The sequence below is a fragment of the Schistocerca nitens genome, chromosome 1 (genome assembly GCF_023898315.1).
Source record: "Schistocerca nitens isolate TAMUIC-IGC-003100 chromosome 1, iqSchNite1.1, whole genome shotgun sequence".
NCBI classification, from domain to species: domain Eukaryota; kingdom Metazoa; phylum Arthropoda; class Insecta; order Orthoptera; family Acrididae; genus Schistocerca; species Schistocerca nitens.
The window spans coordinates 898990218-899003225 of record NC_064614.1 but is presented as its reverse complement, the minus strand read 5'-3'; the positions used below and the strand labels follow the sequence as shown (position 1 = coordinate 899003225).

At 42.0% G+C, this 13008-nt stretch overlaps 1 non-coding gene across 1 annotated transcript; it reads right to left on the bottom strand.

Annotated features, from left to right (window-relative positions):
• Positions 1–345: 345 nt before the first annotated feature.
• Trnat-ugu (transfer RNA threonine (anticodon UGU)) lies at positions 346–420 on the bottom strand. Its single transcript has one exon. It is a non-coding gene; the product is annotated as a tRNA-Thr (tRNA).
• Positions 421–13008: the final 12588 nt, after the last annotated feature.

Here is a 13008-nt window from a genome sequence, read left to right as displayed (position 1 = left end):
AAGAAAATACAGTAATGGACTCAAACATCCCAGAGCAAACAAACAAAGAACAACACACATCAATTAAACAATCAGAGGAAAACGAAATCTTAAGACAGCCACCAGAACAAGCACAAATAGAACACGAAGTGACACACATGTTAGATATAGAACAAAAATTCCAGCTGACATATATAGAATACAAAGACACTAATACAGACTGTATATGACGGTAGTATCTGTTCCCGAAAGAACAGTTACCGTGGATGACCATGCAGCATTGCTAGAAATGAAATGATAATTAAATGGACACCCTAGCTGCAAACTGGCGTTGATGTACTTCATTGGGGACATGTTGAAAATGTGTGCCCCGACCGGGACTCGAACCCGGGATCTCCTGCTTACATGGCAGACGCTCTATCCATCTGAGCCACCGCGGGCACAGAGGATAGTGCGTCTGCATCATGTGGGGAATGTGGATCTCACGGGAAGCGTGCTAGGGATAAGTCCCTGCAGACGCACTATCCTCTGTGCCCGCGGTGGCTCAGAATACTCAGAAATATGGAAGATCTGGTTGGAAAAAAGAATATACAAGAGTAAAAACTGTGTACAATGACAATGGTAATCATTATTATTGCTATAGTAGATATGCCATTATCTGCCTTCTGAATCTGGAGATGTTGTTCAGTTCTCTAATATAATGCGGGAGGTTATTCCAGAGTCGGGTTACTACCACAGAGAAGGACTTTGAGGAACAATGGAAAAGGGCAGGAAGGATTTTATTCAGATGGGAATGGATGTTTCTATCATGTTGTTCAGACAAAAGTGTTAAGGTCAAGGAGAGATATGAGGGAAAGTGTACTCCGATAACATGGTAGAGAGACAGAAGGAATGTAAATCTCTGCACTTGTCTGCACGCAGCCAGGATAGCTGTGCATATGATGGTGAAATATAATCAAATAGACAAACATTACAGATATAACGAACACAGGTATTTACAACCAATTCCAGGCACTGTGAGATTTCCTGAAAAAGGCCTTGAAGGACATTATCATTTGTAACTGATAACTGACATCAATGTTTGTAGAAGTTTCTTTTTCAGGTCAAGAGTAAAGAGCTTTTTATGTTTTGTATGGCATAGAGAGATGCTGATACCATCTTGCACATTCCAATTATGTGCTCAGTCCACCTTAGATTTTTGTTTGTTATTACTTCTAGACTCTTTGCTGAGGGAAAGAAGTTGATTGCCCTATTCAGGATTAAAGATGGTCGGGATTCCTGACATTTCGGTTAATGAACCTAGAATGACCATTAAGTACTGCTTCGGTTTTAGATCGATTGAGCTTTAATTCTATATCCTGCACCCATTTTGATGGTGCACACAGCTTTCCTCAGATTCATTGGTTTTGCCCTTAGATATAACTGGAGGTCATCAGTGCACATGTGGTTTTGCAGTAGGATAAAACTAGTAACACATCACTGACACGCAATGAAAAGAGAATAGGACCTGGTACTGAATCCTGGGGCACGTCTGACACTATCCGCCTCCATTGTGACTTTGCAGTGACGGACACGACGCATTGGTGGCGAGACGTCAGGTATGAGTGAAACCATTGCACTGTATTTTGCGAGAAATGTAGGCTGCTAAGTTTGGCAAGTAAAATATCAAAGTCTAAAGTGTCAAAGGCTTTGATTAAATCCAAGAAGCACATGACAATCGCCTCTTGTGTATTCTTGACTGCATCCTGAGTGAAGTTGGCCGATTCTTTAGTGTATCAAAGTGGACTGTCCAACTTGTACGAAGGAATGGTGTAGCACTGGGTCCCATGCAGCACAGTGCAATAAGTGCTCGTAATAAGGAACCGTCTCACAGGGACCAGAGACAAGTGTCACCATGCTACTATGGCGAATGCAAGTTCACCTCAAGTGGTTTTCAAGAAAGCATTCCTAAGGGAACTGTGTGCAGCGGAGATTTGTAGTACGATTTCGTGCAAGAGGCCATTTCCCATAGTGACACATTGAGATGTACGTCTTCAGTGGACCCAACATAACAGAAACTGGTTAGTTATCGATTAGAGGCTTGCAGCGTGGTCGACGAGTCGTTTTTTTCCAAATGGCGTCGAGTTTACCGAATGCCCAACGAGGTGTTCAACCTGCGTTATGTGGAGGGTATAGTTCAGGCTGAAGGTTCTTCTTTGTCGTTTTGGGGCTGTTTTTCGTACTATGACTTGAGCTCAATCATCCAGGTTACAGTGAACAGAAATCAGAACTTTTTTTTTCTATATTCTCCGTTACCAAGAGTTACCTTTTCTTCTATATCCCCATAAAGTGCATGTGCTGTGGATACTCCCGTCTTCCAGGATGACAACAGCCCTGTTCACAGAACTGCACTCTGGGACTATTTGCAACTGCATGTGGAAGAAACAGCCAACATCGCCGAAATTTGGTACCCCTGTGGAATCTAAGGATAAATGAATGATTTCACGTGGATATGGCGGAAGGAGAAGCTTATAGACTCTCTTCCTTGTCGAACTGAGGCTTTACGAAGGCTAGAAGTGATGTTCCATGGTATTAGCCCGATGTCTCCTGGGGGTAATCAATCCTGTTATCTAGGATGCTTACACCCATATTTCTGAAAAAGTGACAGCCATGAAATAACCATCATAATTAATTGAAATGTAGAATCTACAACAATACTGTCTACAGAATGGATTAAACGTCAAGAATGGAGTTCCAAATCGGTTTCATTGAAGACGAACAAAATCCAGTTCATATGCAACGTCCCTGACGTCTGGACCTCAGAGCTTACGTTTCACCATCATCATCGTTATCATCAGTTTTCTGCTATGTGAGCAGGTCCTTTGCGTTTTCATTTCCTGCGATCCATTGCTTCCTTTCCAATGTTGCTGTATGTGCTGCTATCCATCACATCATCCAGGATCTGAAATATCTTCCACTCTCGGCTCCTCTTTCCTACCACATACCCAACTAAGACTGTTTTTAATAGCCCCTCCTTCTTCTTAATATGTCTCCAATCCTGTTTCGTTTCCTTCTTTTTATTACATCTAGTAATTGTCTTTGCTCTTCCACTCTTCTCAGTATCTCTTCTTTTGCACTCTATCCATCCAATGTATTCTTTACATCCTCCACCAAGTACACTTGTCAAGGGCATCCAGCTTTGCTCTTTCTTCCTTCCTCAGTGTCGACATTTCAGCACCACACAGTAGGACACTCGATACAAAACATTTTATTCCTCAAATAGTTCTTCATACACATGCAGAACATTCTCCTTTTCTATAAAATGTCACTTCCGCCACTGCTATTCTGGTTTCTACCCCGCTTCCCAGGATTTCAAATTTTCGCACATGTTCTAATATCTACATCTCCATTCAGCATTATCTTTGCCTTTTTATTTCCTCGTAAAGCGTTGTGCAAAGTTACAAGCATTCTTGGCGATGTTTGGTGCTCGAGACAAATTATACGATGTATTGCTGTGAAAATTTAATCGGAAACGGTTTTTGGTGGAACCTGGATTAATTCGTGTCTCTGCTACACTGTAATATCACTCTAAATGATGGTCGTCAGTCTCGCTTTGGCCCAAGAGACATGGTTAAACTTCTCTCCTCCAAAGTCTATAATTAAAAGGCGTATAGGTATCTAAGTATTTTCAAGGACTGGAATACCTCATACCCTAACAACTCCAATTGAAAATTTCCACACAGAAAATCAGCAATACAGTCCAAAGTCAGTAGGGAAAAGTGACACCAAAACACACTCAAAATTGAACGGGAACACATGTAATTTATTTGGTACCAATTAAACGTAGCCAAGTCCATTTCTTTTATGCAACACAATCTCCAGCTAGCGAATGGCTCCGCAGTCTGCTCCGAGGCCTCTATTTATCCGAGCAAGTCCATGCTCACTAATCCGCAACACTAGACGAGAAGAAGAATTAGACATCTACGCACAAGACCGCCGTTTTCAATGCTTTGCCGGAAAAGAAACCGCATTGATCATGAAGTATCACTAACTCCTGACCCCCAGAATAGTAACATCTCAGAAACACAAACTGTGATCCAGAAGGCCAACAGCTTACCACTTCCACCTCATGGGTGCTGATGGGTGACTCCACTATTTAGTGAGCTCCGAACCATTCCACGAAATTATTTGATAAACCTTTCAGCCAATCAGAATCAGGAGCAAAATGTACGCATTCACAGTGACCGTCTCCTGCCTCTAAAGACAGCACTTCTGCGAGGTGCTGCCTTCTGACAAGACTTCAAGAACTTTTCCTGTATCAGATGTTGTATACACAAGCCGGCCAACCGCCACGGGTCAATTACTCGCCAATAAAATAATCCTAGTCAGCTCCGAGCACAACCCATTTAGGACAGTTAGCAAACCCTATCCCATCAACTTCAGGCTGAAAATGAACCCTTTACCCTTTCTTTTTAATTTTAATTCATTTAAAAAAATTAGCATCGCCTTTAACCACATTCCGCCCAGCCGTCTGTACAGGAAAGGTGACCTCGTCGACTGTCAAGCCTTAAAAGTGTCCAAATACCACTGATGACGCTGCGAATCTTGAGAATACAGTTTTACTACCGGTCCATTTCGCCTACTTCTCCTCCTTGTGGAACCACAACTGCTTGGCGGAGATTTTTAAGAACTGGATTTTGGTATTCCGTTTTCCTGTGTTGCGATATTTGAGAACTGATGAGTACTATGAGAGAAGGGCCACTAACCCTCCATCTGTGTTCGTTAATTTATCTGAAAGGCAGAGGTGCTTGCCATATGGTTTCTCTGAACTTCTCCCAGCATGGTTGTTTTTACTGTAAGAATCGAGAGACTCGGTGATATTGTTACCGCTCGAACAACAATTATTTGCATGTCCATTATGTATTTCGTCTGGCCTACAACATCACAGTGGCCTGTTTATAGTTGCCATTGTCCATCAAACAGGGTGTTTGTTCTTTTTTTTTCTCGTTCTGCAAGGATTTAACCCATTTGTCGGTCTAGAGAACTCGTTATTAGCAGTATTCAGGGGGCGGGGGTAAAATAGTCTCTCTACGAAAATCTTTTGCCTCTCGCATTTCACTGTCTAAGCACAAGAGTTCTTCCCTGTAAGTATTTAAGATATACATACAGGAACAACCCTCTATGTTCTGAATATTCTTTTATTCAACGTTATTAACACTGAAATGGACGCAAACAGAATTTTCTTCATTCCAGTATTTCACTGCGTCGCCCCAGCTACCGCACTTCGTGCATTTCGTGTGGTCAAAAGCCCTCGAACCCAACAATGAGAGCTCTGTGTGTCACATGAGGAATAATAAAGTAATCGGTAGGGACTACAGAGCTCTGTAGCGCTCTGTGCGGACCCAGAGTGAAACATTGCAGATGGCCTCCTTTGTAACCCTTGTGTCGAGATCAGTGAGAGAACGACCGTCTGAGAAACATCTTCATGGCCATGCTGCTAGCGGAAGCCCAGAAATCAGTGTTCTAGTTCATCCTGAACTTATCCAACAAGATTCAAGATTTTGTACAAACCATAAGCAGGGGTAACTATATGTTCTGGCACAGGCCCAATTCTAAGCTATAACCTTATTACTCTAACCCACTTTCATTATCAGTTACCGAGCGAGGTGGCGCAGTGGTTAGCACACTGGACTCGCATTCGGGAGGACGACGGTTCAATCCCGTCTCCGGCCATCCTGATTTAGGTTTTCCGTGATTTCCCTAAATCGCTTCAGGCAAATGCCGGGATGGTTCCTTTGAAAGGGCACGGCCGATTTCCTTCCCCATCCTTCCCTCACCCGAGCTTGCGCTCCGTCTCTAATGACCTCGTTGTCGACGGGACGTTAAACACTAATCTCCTCCTCCTCCATTATCAGTTCACTGTCCTACTGCATCCCGTGGTCATAAACAAGCCTAACTGCTCCAGGTTTATAGAACACCGCAAGACTGCACAATTTCCAAACAGGTTTGAGTGTTACGGCTCTGGGTTCGACTCCTATCGTGTGTAATTTGTTAACATTCATTTATTTTCAACAAATTTCAACACATTGTTTAAACCATTTCGACATCACCCCCACGTTCACATCCAGCCAACTGTTCTAACCCTATAACCCTCATAAACAGCCCTACTACAGTCCAAGGTTATATTACAACAGCATTTAGCACCATCTCAAGCCCACCTTAGGAATCCTCGACATAAAAGAATAATGTTCAGATATTACCAACACCTCAATTAAACACTGCTGCTGCTGTTGCTGCCGCCGCCGCCATACCTGCCGTCACTCTCCCCCGATGCCAATGACATTCGACTAACACAGACATAACGGTAGGGTTCGATGATATGCACCTGTAATCGTTGCAACAAATACGTTACCTTCCTCCATAAACAATTAGACAAGCCTCATGGCCTCTATGACGTCAGTTCAAATTCCTCTCACGTTCAGTGAAATACGAACTAACAAATTAAATAATTTTATAAAACTCACTCCTACAGCAGCTTCGTGTATATACCTTTTCAACTAATGCTTCCTCAAAAATATACAGAACAAAGCAGGAAGCTACGTTGCATATTTATACTTTAATAAACGTACAACACAAAGGAGGTATTAATAGACATCCAGTAGATGTATGTGCCAATGGTCTTGCTGCAGTGGTAACACCGGTTCCCGTCAGATCACCGAAGTTAAGCGCTGTTATGCGTGGCAGGAACTTGTGTGGATGCCATTCGGTCGTTCGAGTGCGGTTGTCTGTCCATACTGCGTCCTGACACCTGTGTGGGCTGAGGATGACACGGCGGTCGGTCGGTGCCTTTGGGACCTTCAAGGCCTATTCGGACGCAGTTTATTTTAGTTTAGTAGATGTATATAAACTGCGTTGGAAAGTGATAACATTTTTAAAAGTTTTTTCCCCTCCACGTATGACCTCTGTTACAATTAACCATTACAGGAGGCAACGTTTTCCCCAGTTCTTTGATACATCTATGGAATCGATTACGATCATCTGCCAACTGTTCCCATGGACCAATACTCGCAGCACAATAGACAAAATACCATGCTAATTTTCTGTAAACTGATTCAAATTTTTTTCTGCAAACTGCACTTTCATTTTGTATGAAGCAAAATACGTAGTTATGGTTGAAGTCTTCTCATATACTCCAGAATCCTGTATCAGATAATTGATCTTGGACGTACTCAGCATGTTTAAATTCGGCAAACAAAGTATTTTCTATGTTGGAAGTCTTCCTTAACTAGCACTACTAAGTCTACGTTAACGACAAGTTATTTAGCATGTGATGGTCGTCCTCGCAGGGTGTTCCGTTGAAATAAGCTTTCAAAAGCGACAGCGAGGCTAATAATATGTACCCCTGCAATGCAGAACTGCTAGTGAAAAAGGAAATTTATGTATAATGGTCGATAGACAGCATAAATTCCAATATGATGAATAATTATTTACAGCAACTAAAAATCTGTTCAGTAGGAGAGGAAATGCTGAGCCATTAACATGAAACGATATGTAGTGGAGTGTATACAATCTACTACTAATATTTCATGTGAATGTGAAATGATAACTCGTAACTGATATTGCTCTTGCAGGTGAGGCTATTATATACAGGGTGAGTCACCTAACGTTACCACTGGATATATTTCGTAAACCACATCAAATACTGACGAATCGATTCCACAGACCGAACGTGAGGAGAGGGGCTAGTGTAATTGGTTAATACAAACCATTAAAAAAATGCACGGAAGTATGCTTTTTAACACAAACCTACGTTTTTTTAAATGGAACCCCGTTAGTTTTGTTAGTACATCTGAACATATAAACAAATACGTAATCAGTGCCGTTTGTTGCATTGTAAAATGTTAAATACATCCGGAGATATTGTAACCTAAAGTTGACGCTTGAGTACCACTCCTCCGCTCTTCGATCGTGTGTATCGTCGAGAACCGAATTACATAGGGATCCAAAGGGAACGGTGATGGACCTTAGGTTCAGAAGAGACTGGAACAGCACATTACGTCCACATGCTAACACCTTTTCATTGGTCTTTTTCACTGACGCACATGCACATTACCATGAGGGGTGAGGTACACGTACACACTTGGTTTCCGTTTTCAATTACGGAGTGGAATAGAGTGTGTCTCGACATGTCAGGCCAATAGATGTTCAATGTGGTGGCCATCATTTGCTGCACACAATTGCAATCTCTGGCGTAATGAATGTCGTACACGCCTCAGTACATCTGGTGTAATGTCGCCGCAGGCTGCCACAATACGTTGTTTCATATCCTCTAGGGTTGTAGGCACATCACGGTACACATTCTCCTTTAACGTACCCCACAGAAAGAAGTCCAGAGGTGTAAGATCAGAAGAACGGGCTGGCCAATTTATCCGTCCTCCACGTCCTATGAAACGCCCGTCGAACATCCTGTCAAGGGTCAGCCTAGTGTTAATTGCGGAATGTGCAGGTGCACCATCATGCTGGTACCACATACGTCGACGCGTTTCCAGTGGGACATTTTCGAGCAACGTTGGCAGATCATTCTGTAGAAACGCGATGTATGTTGCAGCTGTTTGGGCCCCTGCAATGAAGTGAGGACCAATGAGGTGGACGCCAATGATTCCGCACCATACATTTACAGTCCACGCTCGCTGTCGCTCTACCTGTCTGAGCCAGCGAGGATTGTCCACGGACCAGTAATGCATGTTCCGTAGATTCACTGCCCCGTGTTTTGTGAAACCCGCTTCATCGCTAAACAGGCAGAACTGCAACGCATTCTCTGTTAATGCCCATTGACAGAATTGCTCTCGATGATTAAAGTCATCACCATGTAATTGCTGATGTAGCGACACATGAAACGGGTGAAAGCGGTGACGATGCAGTATGCGCATGACACTACTTTGACTCAGTCCACCGGCTCTCGCAATGTCCCGTGTACTCATGTGTGGGTTCATGGCAACAGCAGCTAACACACCAACTGCACCCGCTTCTCCTGTGACGGGCCTGTTAAGGACCCGTTTGCGTGCTACGGCCATACCTGTTGCATACAGTTGGCGGTAGATGTTTTGCAATGTGCGGCACATTGGATGCTCTCTGTCCGGGTACCGTTCTGCATACACCCTGCAGGCTTCAGCTGCATTTCGTCGACACTCGCCATAGATGAGTATCATCTCCGCCTTTTCAGAGTTCGAATACACCATGGTCACAGTTCCTACAACACTACACTATCACAGACGTCTGGTAACACGGTGTACTACAGTTGGTCTGCGTGCGGAGAGGAATGCAGAATAACAATAGCAGCAAGCGCTACATGCGGACACTGCGACAGCTAGACCAAACCACAACAGTGCACCACAGCCACACTCGTAAACACGGTCGTCGTCGTAAACATGTCCCTGCAGATGCTGCTCGCCGACCGTGGCCCGTGTTTGTTACAACACGCAACTGAACGTCGGAGGTTTCAAGCGTCAACTTTAGGTTACAATATCTCCGGATGTAATTAAAATTTTACAATGCAACAAACGGCACTGATTACGTATTTGTTTATATGTTCAGATGTGCTAACAAAACTAACGTGGTTCCATTTCAAAAAACGTAGGTTGGTGTTAAAAAACATACTTCCGTGCATTTTTGTATGGCTTGTATTAAACAATTACACTAGCCCCTCTCCTCACGTTCGGTCTGTGGAATCGGTTCGTCAGTATTTGATGTGGTTTACGAAATATATACAGCGGTAACGTTAGGTGACTCACCCTGTATATGCCACCATGTATAGTTTGAATAATAGTGACACAAAACTTCTTGCTGTAGGAATGTGCTTAGACCTCAATTTTAAACCAGTGATTGCATTTGAAAATCAGCATTTTAAAAGCAATGTGACAGTAACTAGTTAAGAGTAGAATCAGTTTTGTGAAAATTCCTTGTAAATATCGGCTATATTTAGTCAAAATACACAAAATCCTTCAGTGGATTTAGAAGACTATGTTGTGTGAGGTGGTGATTTTCCACGTTCTGTAAAATGTTATAATAATAATTATGAGAGTACTCACGTGCAGAAGGATACTTCTAAAAACCTGCCCTGTTGTAGTTATACTGTTCAAAGAACCAGTGTCAAAGAAACAATTGACAGCTGTAGTTGGATATTACGTGTGAAAATTTGATGGAAAACATGACTGAACTTGCAAGTTGTGAATTTTAACAGACAGAGAAATGTATATCCACAAAATACAGCAGCTTTTATACTTCAATATGTGTTACTGTACCTGAAACCAATATACAAGACACTGGAACAGTTCATCTTTCCTGCCATAAATATCAAGACTTCAAAATACATACATAAAAAGTATGAACCATGTGAATGTTTTCTCCATAAAAACTCCTTACATAGTAGTGTAAACACATATCTTTCAACATGTCGACACTGATGAAGCGTTCTCTCTTCTGCAAAGAGTTTATTGTAAATGATTAGTTACGAGAGACTACTAAGAAAAAGAAGTCAAACTGAAATGGTACATTTCTACCCAGCTAGCCACACTCAATAATTGTTGGTCCTTCAGATTGTGGTAAGAGAAATGTTGTTATGACACTGTCAGTTCACACACATAGACGCCATTTCAACATGTATAAGTATTTTTGAAAATATTATTCCAGTGTGAATATCAGCTATGAAAACAGATACTGACAGAAACTGAAGCTACAAAATGCAATGGATATATTGATAACATGACTGTAACATCACCTGATGAAATAAAATGAAACATTGTTTTCATTTCTGAAAACATAGCTTGTGAGAAGCAGGACGAGATAAATTACTTTTGCTTTGCTAAATATGTCACTAAAGATTTCTCAGACATATTCAAGAGTAATAAACAGCTGATTCATGTTAATGCAAATCTTATTAGCACTTTCAAACAGGGTAACACAAACATGAAACACGTTTATGAAGGCCATGTCAGTACAGATATAACTTTCAATGATTTCAAGAGCATTTGTGCAGACTGCACTGTAGTAAGTATGGTTTTCTACTTACATATAAACACAAAAATTGAATGATAGAAGAAATTTTCAGGAATGTTTTAAAAATATGTAGAATAACGTGCACTGGCTTCACATATACAAACGGAGGAACAGGCATCAGCAAGTCACAGCATGAATAAATTTCACATACGCAGTCCAAGAGGGTTCAGAAACAAAAGTTGTGTTTGTATGTTGACATGAAACTTGCAATGATTGACAAGCGTATTAGAGATCTTTCTACTGGGACAGATACTATGCAGAAAGTACTTAACATAAAAGCTGATAAGGTTGACGGTCTGACGAAGGAAAAATTCAAAAAATTATGGAGGGTAATCTACCTGTTAGCTCCAATGGATACCATCACACATGGAACCATAGTGAGGGGAAAAAGCATTTATAAGCTGCATGAAGCCTCAAAGTCCGTTTTTTGCACAGCAGCATGCTGACAAAACAGAAAATTATTGTAGCACATAAGGCCATTCGTCAAAACTTACTACAGGACAACTGAGTAGGTAAGAACATCTCAAAGAAAAACTGAAACCTGTAACTGAAAGCACTGAACGAGTCTCACAAGAATAAAACAGATGTCTAAGAGGATGTTGGTATAATTGAGGAGTTTAAACAACACAGAGATAAAACATATGTTGTCATCAGTGCGTGGCCGTATAGGTTAGGTGGTTATAAAATAATACGTATTGGAGAGAGAGAGAGAGTTTACTTCAACATCTGGTTTATTAAACCTAATATACTCAAAAAAGACTTTGAACTTATCATTTATGCACAAGAAGATATAAAGACTTTGGTGGGAATACTGTGGATGACATGAGTAAAGCAGTGGTGGTCTAATAAACAATCATAGTAATACTGATTGATTATAATTAAAGTGCAGCTACTCATAGAGATTCAGTGTGGCCTGTAATTATCGTATTGCAGCGAAACTTGGTAGATACACTAATGCGTTAATGTAGAAACGACTTATGCAGAAAAGAAATTGGTTCCAATTTTGGCCACCAGGTGCAAATCTGGCATTGTACACTGTTTGTATGATAGTACGACACCCAGGCTGTCATTTGACAAGCCATAGTGAGAGTGAACAGTATGGCTATCGAGAATATAGACCACGTGCTGTTAGTGAAACCGTTTTATGTGAACAGCGGCAATTACAGTGTCGCATTCAGAGAGAATTGGCAACTGGAAGTTCTGAGGAGAGGCCCAATGTCATTGAATGGCTTAAAGATGATGATAATGCAATTTGACAACATGCATGAGCTTGGTATAACACCTGGAAGAGGAAGGCATCGTGTCCCGGTGGAAGTTATTGATGAGGTTGCTGTAAGTGACCATGCAACACATGCCACAGGTAATGCCAATGCTTGTGCAGTGTCACGACAATCGTCCACTCCATGGTCAACAGTGCGAAACATATAACAGTCTGTTTTACAACGGTTTCTGCACAAGATCCACATGGTGCAGCAACTGAAATCTCATGATCCACAGCAACGTCAGAATCAGCTCTTCGGATGGACCGAAGCAGTGCGGAGTGGCCGAGCGGTTAGAGGCGCCATATCTTGAGCATGGGTGTGTGTGTTGTTCTTAGCGTAAGTTCATATAAGTAGTGTGTAAGTCTAGGGACCGATGATCTCAGCAGTTTGTCCCTTAGGAATTCACACAGACATACATGGAGCAAAGCTGATGACATGAGGTTGGGCAATATTCTATGAGGTGATGAGGCAATTCTCTACTGAGCATAGTGAATATACAGAACTGCCGAATTTCGGGTACTGCAAAAATCGTGCGTTGTGCATGAAGAGCCATTGCACTCGCCGTATGAGAGACTGTGTGGTGTGGATTCAGAAGCTCCTTTATTCTCGGTCCATACTTCATCGAAGAGAATACACCCAGAGGGAGTGTCAGGTGTACCGAGATGTCTGCACATTATCAAGGCCTCCTTGTACAGCATGTGATTTCTTCTTTGGATCAGTGGAATTGTGTGGA